Genomic DNA, 22,685 nt, shown 5'->3' with positions numbered 1-22,685 from the left:
AATGTCCAGACTGTGTAACCTCTGCTAGGGTAAGCCTGGGATGCCACAGGTGGGTTTGGTTGCTGTGTATACACAACAGAGAGAATTCGGATGAGAATATGAACTGAAACAGATGTATCTGTGCATCTCAATGCTGTGTACTTGCAAATGGGGAGAGGGAAGACGTGGCTTATTTTGCTGTGGTAAGGCTTTAGTAAAGATGGTGATGTATGAACTGAGGGAAAAAACATGTAAATGAAACAATTGTGATTCTGTTCAGATTGGAGAATATTTGGTGTCAAAACACAGCTCGTATTCTCGTAAGACTAAGGTTCATGGAGCAGATAGTGAATATTGATCTAGCAAGCACAATGGATTTACCTAATGTAACTAAAACTTCAACTGGGGGATCATCCTGGAAGGCAAATGGTGGTAATCCTATCATTTTCCAGTTTAAGTGGATCCAAAGTAGTTATATTATACTGCACTGCTAGAGATAAGGAGGGACAGACAGTGCTCAGACACAGCCCTGAACTGGGTCTGAAGCTGGACTGGTGGCTAAGAACTTGTGACTGATAACATCAAGGATTTCCAACTAGAGTCTCTCCAGGGCTTGCCCAAAGCTTCTCCAAAATACAAACTCTTCTGAACTAGTGTTTAAGTGGAACAAAAATTTCACGGGAGCAGCTTTGTAACCCCAGACCAGAACGTGACTCCTGGTACGGAAATGCTGAGAAACTGGGAGGGGCAGATTGCAGTCCTGTTCAGATTCACTGTAATCCTAATTTAATTTTATCTCTAAGGGCTTTTGAATAGTGAAAATTACCTTCTCCGTGGCTGAGGAACCACATTACTTAAGACCTCACATGTTGGCTTTGCTGTGAACCAGTCAGAGTTTCAAAACCCACCAGCTCCCAATGAGAGCAATCAGAAAGCCCTGGGAGAAAGCATACAGAGCAAAAGCAGAAATAGTGCATAGGGCTGTGTCAAAAAATACCCTGCGCGCTTAGCTATAATTGTGTGGCAACTCTGGACTACAGGCTGTCATAACTAGGGCATTTTGCAACATAATTTTGTCAGGAAACGTAGTTTGCAGCAAATAAGTCACCAACTTTGGGGGCCTAATATATGTAATTTAATCCTATTAAATTTGTTTTCCGCGTTTACAGCAGCACCAGCAGCAAGCAAAACAGTGATTCTGTGCCATTAAAGTTTCCCAGATGCAGTCTGTGCCAAAGACTACACAGACACTGCCATTAAGGCTCCCTGAGAGACTGCTCTGAGCAGCAGAAAATGTGCCGTATTTTCCAGATGTCCTCATAAGGCTGAATGTGAAATTAGACTTATTGTCTCAAAGCAAAGCATGCATATAATGAGTCAATAAATAATAGAGATCAGATGTGATACTGATTCTTGAGAAACATATATCATGCACTTTCCCCCACTTTTACATTTAATACTATAGAATATTTGTTCTGCTGGTCCCTTCCTCTGGGCTGATCACAGATTAGTTACTAAATGAAAATGAACAAATGGTGCTTTTTAGTTTTGGTCACCCAGAAGGTTCCTTCCTGAGAAGTCCTAACTTCTATTTTCACTTCAGTAACTCTTTCTGTGTGTGGTCTATAGTGTACGCTACAGCACAATACAAATTAAATTCTGTGCCACCTAGAATGTGTATTTTCCTTTCAACCTTGTTTTGAATCACCCAGGTAATTTTGTTTCTGATGGTGAAGTCGGTGTAGCCAAACTTGCGTTAAAAAGTCCCAGCCTGTCTGAAAAGCTTTTTGTATTATTATTTCTTTTTACCTTTGAAGGCTGTTGGAGGGCTCTGAAATCTTTTTGAAAGACTTAGGAAAGACTTTGAACTTGAAGCCAAACCTGCAATTTTTTTAAAAAATATTTTTTTCATTGGCCCCACTGTAATGGTCAGTGAATTGGGCAGCATTTCCGTGTTGTTAAGAGGGAAAGTTCTAAGCTTCATTTTGGAGGTGATTTCATTTCAGTAGTGTTTCAGCTTCCACAGGGGTTACCTTTTTGATCTGTGTCTGAATTTAAGCTTGCGTGATGGGTCAGTGTTAATAACTAGAGGGGAGGCAATCTCATATGGATAGATCAGTGAAGTATTTTTAGCTGTGGAAGTTTTTTAAATTTTGCTGCATTTCAGAGTTGTGCTTGCTGTGGACTGACTTCTCCATCTGTGGCTGTGGTGGCTCCAAATGTCTGAAGAGTTTGGTTTGACTTTCTGAAAGGGGGCAATGCTTTTGCTGGCCTGGCCCTCTTTTTTGTAATATAATATTTCACATTGGAGGACTTTGTTGTGGCAAACTCTGCCACTTTTAAGTGATGCCAGAAATGATCTGAAAGTACAAAACTGCAGAGGAAGGGATTTTTTTCTTGAGGTGAAATCTGGGCTAGTAATGCACTTTGTAAGATCACTCCTAATACCGTCAGCCCAATGACCTGAGACTTACTTGAAATACTTGCTATTTCTGGTCTTGGCTTTGAGGAGGAGACTGCTTTATACCAGTTATGAGGCAAAAGGTAATTTTGAGCACCTCACTTGATTAAAATTACAAAAGCAAAGACATGGAAGAGGTACTGGCTCTTCTACAGTATTTATTTTCCCTTTTGCATCTGCTTGCACGGTGTAATGCCTGCTTCTGTGGTACTGCTTTCTTAATAGATCTTATGGTTAGAGAGATTCAGAGGAGTGACAGTGGTAAGTGCTCTTCAACTTCATGCAATACTGTGAGCTGAGAAGGGCTTCCACTTTGCGAGGTCAGCCAGGCTGCATGCATTTCCCTCCCAGAATTGCCATCCTTGCTGGAATAAAAGTATGGAGAAAAAACCCAGCACTTCTATGATGAGGGTGTATTGCTTAATTTGTGTAGAGATCTAAACCTCCATGAAAAAGAGAAATAATCTTGGGTACTCACAGAAGCACGGCAGGAGCGTAGGGCACCTAATCTGGCCCAGTCCCTACTCGTAGACTGTCCCCCCCCACTCTGGGGAGTGACTGACCTACTTCTCCTAGATGCTGCCGTTCAGATCAGTACAAAGAGGACTCAGTGTTGCATCGTGCCATAGCGTAGATGCCAACCCCAAAGCCAGGACTGATAGAAAGCATGGGGATGAGAAGCCTTCCCACTACAAGCATTGATCCATACTCTAACCAGGCATGGAAGGTAGATCCTGAACCTTGCTTGGCTGCATATCAAGCATCAGGTGGATATTGTTTTGTTTGGTTTTGGTGGGGGTGCATGTATGGAAAAACATCTCCAAATGACTTGGAGATGAAAAGAATTTTAAAAAAAAAATGCTCTCGAGTAATTCACAAACAGTAAAAAGGGCTATCAGCATTGAATTACCATTTCTTCATAGTTTGCCCATTCAAACAATGGCCATTTAAACAAGTTTAAACCCCGTGTACCCGCCATTTCAGCGAAGCCACCGAGGCGAAGGGCTCCGGAGCGGAGGGTCGGAGTGGAAGGCCCTTCCCAAAGCGGCAAAACCGGGGCAAACACCGCAAAGGCGAAAAGCAGAGGGAGAGAGAGGGGACGCCAGCCCCCCCGGGCGGGAAGGAGCGGGGTCCCGACCGGCGGAGTGTGCCCAGGTGGCCAAGAGCGCCAACAGCATCCTGGCTTGTGTCAGGAATAGCGTGGCCAGCAGGAGCAGGGAAGTGATCGTGCCCCGGTGCTCGGCACTGGTGAGGCCGCACCTCAAATCCTGTGTTCAGTTTTGGGCCCCTCACTCCAGAAAGACGTTGCGTTGCTTGAACATGTCCAGAGAAGAGCCACAAAGCTGGTGAGGGGTCTGGAGCACAAGGCTTACGAGGAGCGGCTGAGGGAACTGGGGTTATTTAGTCTGGAGAAGAGGAGGCTGCTGAGGGGAGACCTTATGGCCCTCTACAGTAACCAGAAAGGAGGTTGTAGTGAGGTGGGGGTTGGTCTCTTCTCCCTGGTAACGGGCAATAGGATGAAAAGAAATGGCCTCAAGTTGCTTCAGGGGAGGTTTAGACTGGAGACCAGGAAAAAATTTTTCACTGGAAAGGCTGTTAAGCATTGGAAGGGGCTGCCCAGGGAAGTGATTGAGTCCCCATCCCTGGAGGTATTTAAAAGACTGGTAGATGTGGTGCTTAGGGACATGGTTTGGAGGTGGACTTGGCAGTGTTAGGTTAATGGTTGGACTTGATGATGTTAACGGTCTTTTCCAACCTGAACAATTCTATGCTTCTGTTCTAATTTTCCGTAACCTAGTATACCATAGTAGTAAATGATGCCATCTAGATTTCCCTATGCTGGGACTTGTCATTTGTTTGGATACAGTTCACTTATTGTTTGCAATTGTCAGTAGCTCTGGATAAATGATAAATAAGAATTCAAAGTTTGCATATTAATACAAGTGCTATCTAATCTGCCCCCTCTAACAGGGTGCATAGGAGGTTAGCATAATGAAAACATCTATGAATGAGCTGTGCTTTGAAACCAGAAATATTTTGGAGATGTGCATTTGTTTTCGTAATAAAAAGCCACGTTGTTGGAGTAATCACTAGAAAGGTTTATATTGACATCAGCCTTTTGATTCCCTTAGTCCAGGTCATTACATTAAAACCTATTTTTACAACACATGTGAAAAAACATGGAAGCTACAGATCTTAGCGCTCCATTATCAATCTTATTGCAAATCTGTCCTTACGAGTTTACAAACAGAAATTTGGAGCCTCAGCTGGTGAGTATCTGCATATCTCTGTGGACTTCAGTTTGAATGGTACTGACACTTTCAATAGACCCAGTTTGAAGAGAAAAAAAACAGTGGATTTTTTTTTTCCCCCCCCACATCACATATGATCTCTGTTGCTTTCAGACTAGCATTCAGTTCAGAGATTTTTTTCTAGGTGCAGGAAGGGTTCAGTGTTTATATAGTGGAAATGCTCCACAGCAGTGCTACGGATGATACTGCTACTATTTCTACAATAAATTTTCTTTGAAAGAAATCACAAGAAGTGGATTTATTGCTTGTATATTTCTGGGGAGAGGTGAAAACAAAAAATGTATTCTATAACTGATTTAATTAAATGGTTTTACAGTCCTTTTAAAAATCTATTTTGCGTTAATAAATAAAAAATAGAACACAAATACAGCTTATTTCTCTAGCCACTGTAGCTTAGAAATAGTGAACCTTGTCAATACTCCTTGTTCATCATGATTGTTATATATGGGTATGCATGCAGTTTTTTCAAGTACGAGAAATATGCTTCTGTTTCGTGTTTGTTTTTTGTCAGCTATTTTTTCAGCATTGTAAGTACTCAATGGGAATATATTTCAAAGTCTCCAGCAGGTAAGTTTCTTGAAAAGGCATTGCCTTCTGTAGTAGAGGCTTCCACACATAGGCAATCATGGAACAAAAATATTTGCATGTGATTTCTCCAGATCTTTCACAATTAATCAATGCAATTTGCTTAGTATATGCTAAGGGCTTAATCCTCAGATACTGCATATTAGTGATTATAATTGGAGATTGCCACAAATGTTCTAAAAATTGAGATATCTTTACAAGATCTTCAGAGGTAAACCTGTGAAAAGAAAATAGGTATCTAATGCTTTTTGGAATTTGCCCCAAAACATGCATCTATTGTGAACTTGGGGGGGGGATCAAAGGAAGCCTTTTAGCCCCTTAATCTCCTTTAAAATTATAGAAGTATGATTAATGTATTTCCTATTGATGAACATGAAGATCTGTAAATTGGGCAAAGGTCTAATTTACTGGAAAAGTGCAAAAAAAGACAAACAAGTGAGAGGAAAACAATTACTTAGGTAGTTTTGGTATGGACGTGTAGTAAATATCGAGTGCTTTGGAAGACAGCAGTAGCTTTAACCGTAAGGACAGGTAAAAATACCCCAGTATGATAAAAATTACAATTACCCAGTATTGTAAAACAGTGGCAACACTTGCAGTTCCAGCAAATGGGGGAATATCTTACTGCTGTCTGTCAAGCTTTCTAACATGAATATGTGCATTCACAAGCAATCTTGAAACCTTGCAGTTCCAAAAAAATATGAACGGAGCAGCCATGAAGCTGAACACAAGATGACTGGTTTTCCTCTGATGAGGACATTTAGGGTTTGACAAGAGACTAGAAACTAGAGTAGCCTTGAAGTAAATCTTTGGAGGAAACACTCAGAACTCTCTGGAAGTTTGGATGTGAAATTGGAGCCCAGGTTGATATTTCTCTTGGCTTCTGGGGATCTGGATATAAGCACCCAGCAGAAGCCTTTTTTAGCAGAATTAAAAGTGAAAAGTATGATTAAAGCTAAGTGTGAAGTTTTCAGTGATCCAGTGTCTACTGTTTCTCTTCTGTTATGTAATTATGTTCTGATTTTCATGATTCTGGTCATCTAACAACAGTACAGATGATCGTGATTGAGGACTTTGAGCACTTTCCCAAAGTAAAAGAACAAAAAGGGGAGAAATTCTGACAAACAGTACAGAAGATAGAGATTAAAGATCAGTGTTTTATGCACTTTGCATATAAGATAACATTGAAATAACAATAAAGTACTTCTGCAAGCTATCCTAATTTGAATTAATCCCAAGGCCTTTGGGGGGCAAAAAAAAAAAAAGGAAACAAACTGAAAACAGGCAGATCTGAAAGCAGCAAGGTATAGAATTTATTAAATTAATATTCTGTCTCCTGCGGGGGGGGATAACGTGTTTAGAGAAAGGAGATATTGAGTGAGCAATAAGCATTTAAAATGGTTTGGCTGATGTAGCAAAGGCATGATGGAGACAATAACCACAGGTACAGCACGTTACATGGTGCTCTAGAGCAGGTACAGAAAAGAGATCAGCAAATTGGTTTACGGATAAGGCTTATCAGAAAGGCTTTGAGCTGTTTGGAGATTTTAATTGCACAACTATTGACTATGAAGGTGGTGTAAAACTTTGGAAGGGATACTTTTTTTGAAGCACAGAGGTGTCTTTTATAGGCAATATGCTGGAGTGTGACACAATCTATTTTGGCCCTAACCTCAGTAAATGAGCATGCTGTGACAGACAGTGCTGAAGCTGTGGCTGTCTGGGGTTTGCAGCTTCAGATGTCATTGTATTCGACATTGTCATGCAAGCAGATTTTTGAGGAATAGTACAAGAGTGAATTTTGCCTTCAGGAGAGCTGACTTTGAGTAGATGTCAAATGCCCTAGGGATTTTTCATTGCAATTCAGTAGTGTGTTGGAAGTAAACAAAGAAATAAGGGTAGGTCTGGAAGAATGTTAATGTAATTTTTTTTCAGCAGGGAAAACATAGCACTATCTGGCAAAATTCTGAAATTGAGAAGTCGGAGTGTATATAGCTAAAGATTTGACGGTGTGAAGCTTTTATTGTGTTTTTAAGCACACACCACACACACACACACCACCCCCACCCCACCCCCAAACAAACAAACAAACAAACCTCCAAACAACAGACAAAATAGGACATTAAAAAAAAAAAAAATCAGTCTGGTAAGACAATATACTAAAATGCAAAGGAAGTAGACAGTGTACAGTTTGATGAATATGTCTGTGTTGATGGTACTCTAAGCCTTAGGTAATATAACTCCTTTTCCACACCTGAAGACTCTGGATCATTGTTTATGGCACTGTAGGTTAATGAGAAGAAAAAGATGGTTCTACCAGCATATCTACAGAAGATTGAAGTAATGCGTGATTGACTATAATGTGAATTTGAAAACAAGCATTTTAGAAAAGATAGATTTCTTTAAGCAGTCTTTGCTTTCTGCCTTTTTATGAAGCAAACACAGCAGAAATCTGTTTTGGATAGCTGAAGAGAAGTGAAAATGATTGGTTATATGAAGGCTGCATGTCCCAAAGCAGCTTTCCAAGTTCAGAAAACGCAGATCCTTATTTTCTTAACACACTTTGTGAAAATTGAGTAACGCTCTGAATCGGCTGATTCTAGGAATGTAGCAAATCAGAGAGTGGGTTGTCAAAATGTGCACAAACCCGCTTTTTTTCCTTAAGAGTTCATGAGATGGAGCAATTTAGCCTGATTGGCTTCAACCTTAATTGCTCTCCCTCTCTTTTTTTGGGGGGTAATTATACTTGAAAACCGATTAGGTTTTCAGGAAGCTGATAGTGTGTAGCGTTATCTAGGAGCTATAGAAAGCTGAAAATTGCTCTGTCAAAGTGTTGTAGAGTACCCAGCAATATATTTGTCTTCCTTTGGTCCCTTTTGAGCATTGGAGAGAAATAACCTAGGAAGGAAGGGAGGAATCAACTGACAGGACATGTAAAGGCAGTTCCAGATACAGTATAGTGGTGAGATGATTTTAAGGAGTTTCTGGGAGGGGCAGTGGGGATGATCGAAGTTATGGAATTGTTTCTGAACAAGGAATGATCAAGTAGATTAGGACTATTGCTTGGACAAGAGAGAATTGAGGCAGAAGTCACTGAAGTTTATAAAAATCAGGGTTACCAGAGAGAAGATGAATTGTGGTTGCTTGTGCCTCTTCCAGTGTAAGAACTAGAGGGCGTTAGATGGTCATAGATTCACAGACAGAGAAGATGCTTCTGCATCATGTACTGGAGCTGGGGAATCCCAGCCACAGGATGCTGGGGTGTCACTGCTACATGCTTGCCTCTTCTTTAGAAAATACTGCTTCCATGGTAGACAAGGAAATTTTGAGGAAATACTCTTTAAAAATAATGACAACATTACTTAGCATATATAGATCTCATAGCTTTTCCAAATATATTGGGGAATTTGCATATGTGATTAACTACAAAGAGTAATTCTGGTGCAAAGATGAATGTCTTGTGCCACAGAATTTTTGGAATTTCCAAAATGCTTGTTTTCATCAGGAAAAGGTGAAGAGCTAATCTGATTTTTTTTTTTCTCCTTTCCTTCTCCCCTCCCACTAATGAATCAAAGGAGCTGGTATGTTTGTGGAAGAAGGAAGGAAAAATTATTTCACATGCAAATTCACGGGCTTGTCCAAGCAAATGTTTTCCTGACTGGCTGCTACATTTCCATAGTGGATTTTGGTTTTGGGTAGTCTCTTCTAAAGAGGAAATGTCTCCTCAAAATGCCCCTGAGTGGCTTTGTGTGCAAAAAGACACCTTAGGATAAATGTGATTATTTAAATGCTTTGGTCAGTTGAGGCTTGGTTTAGGACATTCTAAATAGATGGCATGGCAAATTGTCATCAGGTCTGGAGGAAAGAGGTGTCTGTCTCTCATACGCGGTAACATATTTGTTGTGCAAAAAGTACGTAAGATTTACTACAATATACGCAGCATTGTTACCCCACTTTTTATAACAAGCCACGTTGCAATCTGAATCCCAGTATGTGAACACCATGCATAATCCAGAACTGTTAGTTTTGCCAACTAGACTTTTGCTTGTTATTGGAAAGGATTGTTCCTTGCTGGTATGATCTAAGTCAACACCAATGATGTTTGACTATGCTAAAATCCCTGGTAACAGTAAATATCAAGAAACATGCATTTCTAGGTGGTTGGTATGACCTGATTCTTCAGGTGAATGGAAGATGAAATTGCAGCCACATTTGTAACATTAAGGCTGGGAGCAGCAAACACAGGGAATATTAAATGGGGCTGCATTTAGCCTCTAGGATTTTTGTGTGTGTGTGTGTGTGTTCAGCGATGACGTCTATTAGACACCATGTAGGTAAGCAAAACCTAACCCCCCCAAACCAAGGGTAGTGGGATAAATCTTTGCTGATACAAACTGGCTGAGATCCACTGGCACTGTTGGAGCTGACAGCTTGTATCCATTCAGTGAATGCTGGGTCATATCCAAGGCTTCAAAAGCAGGGTTGAGCCTATTATGATTTTTCTTGCCTGTTACAAGAGCATGTAAATTTGGCTTTAAAAAGTAGGGCAATATAGTTGCTACTGTTTTTAAGTGTTAAAGATGAGCTTTTGTATGTCAACTTGATACAGAAAGCTCGTTTGTTAACAATGGAAACGAGCTATCTAATGCAATTAACCTGAATGATGGAATTTTTGCAACAAATTAATTTTACCAACATTATTAACATTTATGAGAAAACTTTTAATTGTGGTGTATTTATGCATTGTTCATTGATTGACCCCATTGAGGAGCCTAGCAGACCTCCAACACATGGGCCCTGCTACGGTAAATCAAATGATTGGTGTCCTGTGTGTGGATTTGAAGTTGGACTTCCTGAGGAGTGAAGCAGGTTGTGGGAGAAGAGACAGAAGAGTTAGCTCTGCTTGTATATGCTGAAGACTCTCAGAGGGACTTTCAGAATGAACTTTCAAATTGCACTTCAGCTTCCCTTGTACTTGTCCACTTCAAACACCTCAAAGCATCTTCCTGGTGGGGTCAGTGGTTTGGGTTACAGAAGATGCAATAAGTGGCCAATTAGAAGGATCCTATGTCTACATCATGTACAATTGCCTGATTGCCACAAATTTTACACATTACTTGTGACTTCAGAGATGCACTTAGTGAGACAAATGGAGGCAGAGATCACAGATACGCAAGTCTGGATTTAATTATACAGGCATAAATTTAAGAAGCTGCTTGCTCAGCCTCTTGATTGTTTCTTGCACAGGCAATGCTTCATAATCAACATCTTGTTTTTATGACAGGGTCGGTAGAAAATCAGTAAAGAAACTGTTGCCATACGTCTCAGTCTTCATCTGTATGGTTTTCTACGTGGAAGTACACCTGCTGTGTTTTGAAATATTCTTCTTTCCTCTCCCTACAGTTGCATTTTGGAGCAATTTCCTCTTGTATCTTTATTAAAGTACCCAAGCAATGAAGGAGACTTTGTTCATACATCTTTTTCAAGAGAAATGTATTTAACTACTGACACTTTAGATTAAGGATAAAGTCCAGAGTCAGAAATTAAGATCTGATTGGAAATCTTGGAGTCTACAAAACCAGGTTAAATGAAAGTTGAAGAGGTTCTGATCTTACATTATTTTATAATGGCTTAGATTGGTTTCTTCAACAGTTTTAATTACATAGGAAGGAATACCCAGTTATACCCAAGATGGTAATTGCTAATGTAGTAAGCCAATTACCTGCAAACTTTTGGAACAATGAACTGTTAAATAAAAAATGTGATAAAAGTGGGCTGTTACAGAGCTGGGCTTTCCTTCCCAGATTAGCCCAGTGGCATTGAAAAAAATTCACTGAAAGAAGATTGGGAAGTTTTCCAGATGTTCAGCTAAAATACTGCAGTAGTTTAGGAGAGCTTCAGCATGGTGTTTATAGACCCCAGGTTTGGCGTTACTTCTGCATTGACGACGTTTGGTAGCTTTCTGTCCTTCTGTGTATATTCATGATTTGTAGAAGAGGAGAAAGGAAATAGAGAAATCACAGAACAGCTTTGAAGAGCAAGTGACAAATATTTAGTATGTGTATGTGAACAGTTAAAAGCCATGTAAGTGATAAATACATTAAATACACTTTTCATTACCCCTCAGTCACAGTATGTAGCTCCTTGCCTGTCTCTTAAAGCCACATGTTGCCTGGCAGTAGGAGTTCAAATGTGGCCCTGAGTTAATGACCATTGTCCTTTGGCGCAGTCAATTGTTGCTGCCTTGAAAACTGGAGAGTTGCTGGGTCCAGTCCTCATGATGAGGAAAGTTTAGGTGTTTGCTTATTCCTTTTCCTCTTGAGGCTCTCTGGTTCCTTGCCCATCAGGCTGAGTAAGACTTTTTTGCATTGTCTAATGATGACCTGCTGAAGCATTCCCTTGAACATTTGGATTTCAAGCCTGCTGCTCCTCTTGGCTTTCATTTTTCCATTGCTTTTAAACAAAGCAGGAAGGCTGTTTAAGGAACACAAAAAAATGAGAGCAAATGGGAAAGCAGAGAACCTTTGGTGACGCTTCTGGTTACATTTCCCCATACACATTAATGCAGTGTGATGGTACAAACTATTGAAACCAGCCTTTTTCCTATAGGGCTCTTAAGATAGAAATCAGTTAACTGTAAAGGTACAGATATCTAACATATAATATATTTTTCCTTGCTACAAAGAAGAATTTTGTGATAAAGACCAGCACTGTTTCTGGCAAGTTGTAGGAAGTTTGTGAATGCCAGGTAAATACTTGTTCCTTTTTCTAAGCATTTCTTAGGCTTCAGGCACTCGAACAGTATTTACAAACTTCATTTAATTTCAGCCTGAGTGATATTAAAAAAAAAAAAAAGCCAACACAATTGTGATGCTAATGTGTTCAGGACTTTTATAGGAAAAATGATACAATATGCTAATTCCAGGAACTTCAACGTTATCTTAATGACAAAAGAGAAGTAATGAGATTAATGGTGGTTTGTTCACTATTTTTTTTGAACTCATGAGAGCAATTGCCATCTAAACCATGCAGCTATTTTGGTTCTGATAAACAGGTGAAGCAGGAAAAATTATTATTTTAGAACAGAGGTCCAAGAAGATTATTCTTCTCATTCCCTTGTGTCGTCATGTGTTTTTATCATTTCTCTTTCAGGCAGCCAGCTGATTTGTTTGAAATGAAAAATACTATTTTTCTATGCTGCTTCCAAAGTACTATTTGACTATTTTCTGATATCATAGGGAGGCCTTAGGAGAACATGGTTCAAGGAAATAGCTATTGGATGTGCCCCACACCGGAGTCTCTGCAGAAACTTGCAGATCTTATGGTCCTACAACACAATGGCAATACTGTTTACATTACAGGAGACTGCAAGAAGCCAGACCAGCCTTCAGTGATTGACTCGTGTCCTTGACTCAGTGTGCTCTAGAAATGTGAATCTAAGAGTATGCTTGGCTGCTTCTCTTGACACATCTCACGAGTTATTTGAGATGGGGGAGAGGTTTGAACTGAGTTCATCCACATTTTCTAAGCTCACTTAGACCTTCGTTAATATTCCAGTGTCCTAAACAGTAGCAGTTCCTTGCATAATGCATCAGTTGTCCCTTGTGGCCCCTGTACTAGTGCCGTGTGTTGAGACAGCTGGTCTTACACCCTGCAAACCCAGTGCCAAGCACTGGGAAGTTGTGCAGACTGAAGCAGCCCTAACAGCCATCTCCTTGAGGAACCTCTTGTCAGTTGTGCTGATGGTAGTTGTCAGAGCAGTTCAGCAGTGGAGCAAATGAATGAGAGGAAATAAAAAAGAGAGGGTTTCTGCAGAGGGCAGAGGTTGCAAAGAATGTGACAGGAAAAACAATAATGAGAAAATGAACAGTTGGGAAAGTGACTGAAAGACCAGGAACCAATTCAGAGTCTTCTGCTCCGGTCTCCCTATAGTGGAGTAGAAAGATATATATGTGTAAGTAGATATAAGTGTATACATACTGATGTATGTACTAATAATGAAGAGGCTATATTGAAAAGAAAAGGCAAATATGAAAAGTGGAATTAGAAAGGAAAATGTACTGGACAAATGAAAAAAGGTTCTTTTAAGATAAAAATAGTCCATATTAAAATTATTAAATATAAAAATTAGATGCTAGGACTCTGCTTGCTAAGAATGACTTAGAGAAGCAGACAATACAAAAGGGTGAAAAGGAGGAGTGAATGAAGATATAAGAAAAGAAAATGTAGGTTACATGGCCCACTAAAAAGTACTATAAAAAGTTTTCACAGATATTTGTATTTCAAATGGAATTAAACTGCACTAAATTGCTTTGGTTTTAATGAGGAAAACTAAAACAGATTTTCTGGAATATTAATATAGATTCACATTGTACCTGTGATCTTTGTAATCATCTTTCTAATGTAGCTTTTCCTCATTTGCCTGGTGATGAAATGAAAGATTTTCTCACCTCTTTCTTTCTCTGAGGTATGCTTTGTGCACAAAAGTTGGAATTAATGTAATGCAGGAAATTCAGCTAGATGGCAGCTAGTCAAGAAAGTAGGTATAAAGTCAAACTGTGTTAAAAAAATTCCTAGTTTCTTGTACTAGGCATGTGGTTTTTAAGTGCCACATGTTTTAAGCAGCGATTGCAATGTTTAAGATGATCTTGAATTCATACAGTACTTCACATTTAGCAGCCATCAACAGGACTATATTTAGAGGGCCAATACTTCATACAGTTGTTTAGCGGCCAAGGTACCAGTGAAGGAGTGTTTCTCAAAGGCTCTTTACTCAGTAAGTAAATGCATGAAGCCCTAATCTGCCACCAGTTCCACATGCAATGTTTCAATGCTAATCATTCTCATAGATTAGTATATTCTCCTCTCCTATAGAAATGGAAGGTCTTACAGAAAATCGTAAGCACAGTCAGCATCTTGTAGGGGCAGATATCTGGTATAGGTAAAATACAAAGTACATTAACATGTATATGCACAATATGTAGTCAGTTGTTTTTGTATCATTTAAGTAGCTGAATTGAGAGCCAGGCTAGAAAGGAAGACACTGGAAGCTAATTCTGCTCATCTGCGATAACTCTGAACAAGCTGCACTTGGAATTCTGCCCTGATCCCTGATGTCAAGAGGAAAAAACAATATTACGCCTTCAGGTTGTTTTTCTTTTCTCGGTTTGTTATTTCATCATGGAAGAATTTTACATCATATTCTCAGTTGTCTATAATTTGATCATTTTATATTTGGAGCCCCCACTCAAATGCTGTGTTTTCCTTGAAAATGAATGCTTCAGAGCTTTGTCCTCGGAGCTCCTCCCCTGCGGTTAGGTCTGGATGAAACCTGATTCTCTAAAGCCTTCTGATTAATATTTGCTCCCATAATCCCTTTTGATGATGTCTTTGCAATTCTGTTGACCTCTATTTTTGAGTCTGTCACCTAGCCACCACTTCGCAGTGTTTTCTAGCTGAATCATGCTTTGAGAGAGGATAAGCTTTGTGGATTTTTTGTTTGTTTGTTTGAATAGCTGAGAATGAGCTGGTAGGGATCTGTTGTCATTAAGTGTGGTTTCAGTCAGAGTGCTTTATATTGTAGCCTCTGAAGTCGGTAAGAAACCTCTCTCACTCAAGCTATGAAGTTTTCCCCCAAAGGTCAGGTTCTCTATGAGCCAGACTTTGGATCGATTGGGAAAGAGCTACTGTAAGACTTTTTTGTATACATGACTGCTGAATTTTTGTACCCCTTAGACATGATCTAAAACCACATGTACAGAAGATTCATACGCAAGTATATATCTGCATCTGTTGTGTTTACTTTATGTAGTATTTCCTTTTTATGACTTTTTGAAGCTAAATTACTTATCATAACTGGCATACAGTAAATGCACAAAAGCTGCAGTTTGATTTTCACTCCAGCAATTCAGTTTGAAGGTTTATATTCACATGAGCAGGAAGTAGTCACCCATCTGATGATCTGTCTCACAGTCTAAATCACAATCTGAAAGTATTTACTGTCTGAAGAAATGATCGCTGCAATCTCTTCATACTGATTTCTTTGACTGGATTGGTCCACAATGTAAAGGGAAGCCTATGAGACCGTATGTCTACCCTTAAGTCATGTGAGATTCTTAAAAAATGATGTTGTGGAGGAAGAATAAAGGCAATTATAAGTTAGAAATAAATCTGCTTCTGTTCTTTAGTTAGAATGGCTTTTGAGGCACCATGGACAATTTTTTTGGTTTTGTGGTCACTTGACCTTGGCTGGCTGCCACATGCCCACCCAGCTGCTCTCTCTCTGCCTCCTCAATGGGATGGAGGCAGAAAATAAGATGGAAAAGCTCGTGGCTCAAGGTAAGGACTGGGAGATCACTTATCAATTACCGTCATAGGCAAGAAAGAGTTGAGGAAGATTAATTTGTAATTAAAAATAAAGTAGTATGGTGAGAAACAAAGACAAAAGACCTCTCCCCACCTGCCCTTCTTTCTGAACTCAGCTTCACTCCTCCTTTCCTGTTGGCTGTACCTCCTCTCCCCCACCCCAAGTAGTGCAGAGGGATGGGGAACAGGGGTTTTAGTTCATAACAGTTCCTCTCTGCTGTTCCTTCCTCCTGCCTCTGCCACTCCTTCCACTTCACTCTTTCTTTCTGCTCCTTGTGGTGTCTTTTCAGATATGTTAAAAAACTGAAGTGGTATTGGATGCATCCTCATGGAGCAGCAGAGGTGAGTGGGACGGAGCCATCTCCAGGCACTGTAGGCCATTAGCGACTTGTTTAAAAGTTGGTAACTCACTTTCTCTAGAAATCAATGGCTGTTTTTTCTAGTTGATGCACTGGAGGCAAACAAGCTGTTTATAAAAGTTTTAGGAAGTCATATTCTTAAGTATTATTTAGGTCCTGAGTGTTCAAAATTATGTCACTAGAGTACATTTAGTAGGCTCTGTGTGTCTCTACATGGGCTGTACTCCAAGGACATACAAATATTCCAGCCATCATTGTACTCCAGCAATAGAAAGTGTTTTTTAAAAGGCTATGGTGTTGTCTTTCATATCGTTCTTCTTTTTCAGATGCTTGTTCATACTCTGTAATATTTTAATTCCTTTCTGTGAAAGATAGTGCAAAAATCTTATGTTTTTGAAGTACTATTCTTCAAGAATGTTTTCCTTGCACAATGTTTGTTCACTTACATGTGGTATAAATTCAGGCCGATTGCAATGAGAAGGTGGAAAAATTAATGTCAATAGATTCTGAGGTTTTTGGCAAATTCGTATTAGAGTGGGTAAGGATTTTACCCAGAATACAGTAGTTACTGTAAATTATCAATGCAGTTTTGATGAGATAAACCAAGCACTTCTGACCATGAAAATATTACTATTTGTAATTGTATACTAATAGTGTACTATTAGTAAGAAGTTTACTGGTTTTGTGGATTACTTTTCTGTGGAAGAAAGTTTGTTTTCTGAAATGTGGTCAGTTTGGAGTGAAAGACCATGCTTGCTTTGATGCCACCTTCCTTTTCATTAGAATCCTGCAACATTGCTTTGACTGTGGGAGCCGTGGACATCCCTACAGACCTTTTATGTCTTTATCTTTTACCACTCACCCATGAAACACCAGGACATATTCTTTCTTTTGTATCTCTGCTTTAATTTTTTGGGTGGAGTACTGGGTGAGGAGAAGTGAGGAAATTGCTGACTGAGATGTATCGAAGACTACTGGAAGCAAGTAACTTACTTTAGATGTATTGTGGTGTGTGGTATACCAGGGCATTTTTTTTTGTTGGCTTCTAAAACTTTGAAGCTCATTTAGCTCTAATAATCTGGGTGAAAGGATTTAAGATGGGTTGTAAACAGTCTTGGATGATCAATGTTGAGAAACACCAAAACACCATATTTTGTAACCTCTATTCTGAATATTTGATACCCATATGTACTGTCTCTCGGATGAAACAACAGGTATCAGCTAAAAATTTCCTGTCTCCCCTCCTGCTGTCTTACTGTAGCACCTCCGGGGAGCCCCTGATCACTGTTCACTGCAGCAGATGGCAGTGGCTTTACAATATGAAGAATTAAGATCAAGAGACAATCCTGGAACTTTAAATCCCAAAACACACTGTGGCAACATGTCCAAGTGATTTTGGTTTACAGTGTTTTGTTATAAACAGCAACAATAACCGCAAGAAAAGAGTAGTGGTAGTAGGAAAAGTGTGTGGGGTAGGAAGGACTAGAAATGGAAACCCAGTGATTTTTGGAATGTGCTTTTGATTAAAAATCTTCAACTACCTTAATAAAGTTATGTGATGAGTGCCTTGGTACCAGCTTATACTTCCAGTTCAGGGAAGCTCATGCCCTAATACCGCTCTTTTTAGAAGATAAGGATTGTTTGTGCTTTAACATGCTGCCTGTATGCTAGGAGGTGGAGTTTCTGAGCTCCCTTAAGAATTTGTGACTGAATTATCCAGTCACATCCCTGACCCTTGTCCAAAACTATCTGATAACCTCATATTCATGGCCAGGTATGCCAAATCGTGCAGCCAGAATCAGACCCTCAACCCAGATCATCTCATTTTCCCTGCCTGAGACTGCAGTGTAATGCAGTATCGTCCCAGAACAGCAATGCAGGATCTGTTGCTCATTGAAAGGGAAAACTATTCAAGAGCTGATGACCACAGTGAGCCCCAGTGAAGATGTCCACAAACAGCAAGGCAAGTGGAATTCAGCCCTCAAAGACTCTGAGCTCCTGTGTTTGTATTTTTTAAGTGTGGTATTGTAGGATTTCATGGCTTCCCACCGCGGTTAATTGCCCAGTCCCCAGACAGCGCTTTCTCTGTGTGAAAGACAGCCATTGCACATACTTATTCATGTGAGGACGGTTTTATAGAATATCTGACTGCGGGCTAGAACACCAGCTGTTGGGCTCCACTGAGGTGTGCAGCACTCATCTGTACTTAGTTTGATTACTTTTGCATTACTTTAAATTCATTAACCCTTCAGAAGCCCTGCCTTATTGTCTAATTGACACTCAAGTCGCCTTGTTCCTTTCTAGTTTTCAGTCCTTGCTATATACTTTATGGCAAACGATCTTTTCTTGCTCAGGCTGTCAGTAGTTTTGACTTTTGTCTTCAAGAGCACTGTAAAATTAATGCATTGAGCCTGATTTATGATAAGAAAATGCCTTTTAATTTCTATTGCTATAACTGGAGGAAGACAGAAACTGATTAGAAGGTAAAAATGATGGCGTGCAATATATTTAGGTTTCTTTAGTAGCTATGCAGTGATGGATGATTAGAAATACTCTGTTTTCTATAAGCAGGGCTTTGAATGAAGCAATAGCTTGCTTCTAATGGACTGTTGCGTTTGTGTGATATATTGTATACGGGTGCAGGTATGTATGGTGCCTATTGCCTAGAACCCTGTATCCTAGGAAATGGAGGCTCTTTCTTTGCAGTTCTTGAATTAAAGATAATCAACACATTACTATAGATGGTTGTTCTTATTGCTGGGCTGTAGTTGAGAGTGAGCTATTCCATGAGAGGTCTGAGGTAAGTTCAACAACCACCAAAATACGACTGTTGCCTGAAAGCATTTGACTGTCTCGCATTTCTCAGTCATAGAATCATAGAACGTTTTGGGTTGGAAGGGACCTTTAGGGTCACCCACTTCAACCCCCCTGTATGAGCAGGGACATCTTTAACTTGATCAGGTTGCTCAGAGCCCCGTCCAACCTGACCTCAAATGTTTCCAGGGATGGAGCCTCCACTACCTCTCTGGGCAACCCATTCCAGTGTTTCACCACCCTCATTGTAAAGAATTTCTTCCTTGTATCTAGTCTAAACCTACCCTGTTTCAGTTTAAAACCATTACCCCTTGTCCTGTCACAGCTGGCCCTACTAAAAAGATTTTCCCCATCTTTCCTATAGGCTCCCTTTAAGTACTGAGAGGCCGCAATCAGTTCTCCCTGCAGCCTTCTCTTCTCCAGGCTGAACAACTCCAACTCTCTCAGCCTGTCCTCATAGGAGAGGTGCTCCAGCCATCAGATCATTTTAGTAGCCCTCCTCTGGACTTGTTCAAACAGTTCCATGTCCTCTTGTGCTGAGGGCTCCAGAGCTGGACGCAGTACTCCAGGTGGGGTCTCAATGGTGAGCACAGAGGTGCTATATTGTATTTTACTAGCAATTTGCATCTGTTTCATGGTAGTAAGACTTACTGCAAAGGAGTCAATACTACTCTGAAACCATACTATATTCCCGCTGCTTGCAGCACGTTTCCTGTTGTGGGTCACATTGTTATAATTTTGGCTCTAATTAAATAATAGTAGGATATTGCTATGTTTTTCCATTGTACTGCTGAATCCCAGTACTTTTTGGATGTATCAATGATTAGCTGTGTCGCAAACTGAAGGACTATATTTGATGATATCTGAATTTTCTTTGCTTTGATGATTACTGTGTCATATCTTACATGTCCAGTATGTGCATGACATTTACTTATTAAATGTATTCGGGAAAGAATTATAACTGTAAAGTGCAGAATCACCCTGTCAATACTAAGCTGTGCTTTGACTTTCATCTTAGAGCTGGGAAGCTGGAGGGAGTGAGAGAGGGTACCTGTGGGCCTCTGTGGGGAAACTCTAGGTACCAGATGCAGGCAGTTAACTGTTGTCTTTTGACAAATGGTCCTGAGTTGTACAATGGGTCATTGGGAAAGAAGGGAAGCTCTGTCTGGGATATTGGATGCTCCCTTTAATAGGCTTGGGTAAATGAAACTAAGCTTAGGAACACAGAAAAACTCCTGGGAGCTTATTTGCTTTGATTGCTAAACCTTTTGAAGTGTGCTTGTTGCTGTAAGGAAGGAAATCTGGAAAAGGTCAAATATGAGTTAGGTGAGAAATACAAAAAGGAGTTGCTTGAGATGGTCATTAAATAAGACAAAAATGAAATTCAGGAGTAAATGGAACAGTATCACTGTAAAGGTGAAACACCTCAGCATAAATCAGTAAAGACAGTGAAACTGGAACAAGTCTATCCAAGACACATTGATTTTGTAGAGGTCCAATTCCAATCTGGTGAAACTGATATTTTGCAAGAGCCTCACATCCTAGTCTAGATGCCTCTTTGTGAAGACCTTGTAAAGACTAAAGGTCAGCCTATCTGTCTCTGTCTACTGTACTTACGTATTTCTAACACAACCATTACCATCACGTCTAGGCAGTAGGAAAAATGATCAATATTATTGTCTCTGGTGTTGGGGAGTATCTAAAGCCCTACTACATTAGGCTCTGTTGAGTGACCAATACAAAGACAGTGCCAGCTCCCAGGAGCTTGTGATCTGGTGATTTGGGCAAGGAGGTAGCAATGGGTAAATAATCTGATGAGCAGGAAACAAAAGTATGGTAGTAGCACCTCCTTGCTGTTGGAATAGTATCCAATGTAGCCACAGGTGGCTGGGAGACCAGGCTTCTGATGCATTAAGATATTTGATCAAGAGAAGGGACCTCTTTATGTTTAATGTAGTGGCATTGGGGAGTATCAGAGAAATGCTCTGGGACCTTTCTGATGCTCCATTGCTTTGAATTTGGAAAGGCTCAGAGTCCTGCTGATCCTATGTGGTTATTCATACTCTGAATTAATCTGAAAACAAATTGCAGGTGCATTTCTTGGGTTTTCATCTTATTTGTGGCCCCCCCCCCCCCCCTTTTTTTTTTAAATAAAGTAAAAGGCCACTAATGTGAAGCAGATAATTGCTCTGAAGGGGGCTCTGGGACTGGGAACGATCACAGATAAAAAGAGAGTGGATTAATACGAACAAAAACTGCTGAGCACATTACTTGGGTCTTTGTAATATTTGCTTTTTAAAATGTAGTTTTGTGTGAGTAATGTTAGTATCAATATTAATATCTGCTGAGATGAACAAAACTAACAATGTAATAGAAAAAATAAATGTTAGCCTGCACAATAAAGTTTTCAGTGGGGAGTGTCAGAAAGCTGATGAAAATCTGCAAGGACTGATTCCAACTCTGAACTTTAGACTGGTGTCACTGTTCTACTCTGTCATTGTTACTTGCTTGCTTTCCTTTTTTCTTTGTCTGTCTCTACACAGTGGCAGCTGAATGTCCTGCAGAGAGCAACATCTTTAATTTGTGTCTGCATGAATGTGCATAGCTGGTTTCAGTACTTAATTGTCTGATATCTTTAACAGAAGATACAATAACTATTTTTAAGATGTATCTTTTTTCCTCTATTTGCAAATAAAATACGTCAGTTATATTAACTGTACAGTTTCTTGATATTTGCAAATGCTTTAAAAAGGAAGCAGTCTTAACAAGTTATTTACAATGGAAGACAGGGATCATCCTTTTTTTTTCCTTTTTTTTTTTTTTTTTTTCTCCTGTTTGGGTTTTTTTTTTTACACAGGAGGCTTATGTTTATACACACTCAGTGGTCTGGAGATGAAAGAAAATGCTATATAGCTGTAGGGGCAGAGCCAAATTTAAATGCTCTGTGCTCTGTCTTGGCATAGGTCTCCAGTGAAAGCCCGGAGCTAAGCTACCTGGGCAGCCATTAGTATTGGAGCTGAGTATGGGCAGTGCCTGCCCGTTTGGGGTTGTGGATATTGGTTCTAGTGACTAAGCCCACCACTGATAGCTGGTCTCATGCTAGCTCAGATGTGCTTGAATGTGCTGTCGTCACACCGAATTACAGCGTAGATCTGCTCTGACGAGACACCACCTCATCCTTGGTGCCTGCAAGAGGTTTATGTGAAGCATCACCTCATGGTCTTGAGCTCTGGGTGATTGTTTGGTGTCTGACAGCTCCAAGTTGCTGCAAGGTATGATATACCCTTAAATTGGCGTACCACTTGTAGCCATGTCTTCCCCTGCCAAGTCACAGGAGGAAATTTTACAACTCTTTTCCTTATTATTGTGACAGGGAAATCCACTGTCCTGCAGGGACTAGAAGCTGCATATGGTCCTAGATGCCATTCTGGGAGCCTTCAACCAAGGCCTGGATGCCTTTGCCTGCAACATTTACAAAGTAAAATTGTGAAAGAAATGGCTGAGGGGGTGTTTTCTCCAGTGACAAAAACTTGGGATCTCAGCAGGAGCATTTTATTCTGTGAAACACAGGGCCATAAGCAGCAGCTGGTGTGAATCAGCGCCGCTCCTTTAAAGAGATTTTATATCGGCAGCTGCATCTTGTCCCAAGTTTTCAAATTAGGATATTATGCATAAACACAATGAGTTGTTCTCCTCAATGCTGTGGGAAGTACACATTTTGACCCTATTGACCTGCAATCTGTTAGCAGTTTTCAGCAATTACACACTTCATATAAATGATAAATGACTAATATTACAGAATGCATTAAA

The sequence above is a fragment of the Egretta garzetta genome, unplaced genomic scaffold (genome assembly GCF_000687185.1).
Source record: "Egretta garzetta isolate BGI_Z169 unplaced genomic scaffold, ASM68718v1 scaffold11, whole genome shotgun sequence".
Lineage (NCBI taxonomy): Eukaryota > Metazoa > Chordata > Aves > Pelecaniformes > Ardeidae > Egretta > Egretta garzetta.
This window is presented reverse-complemented; position numbering follows the sequence as displayed.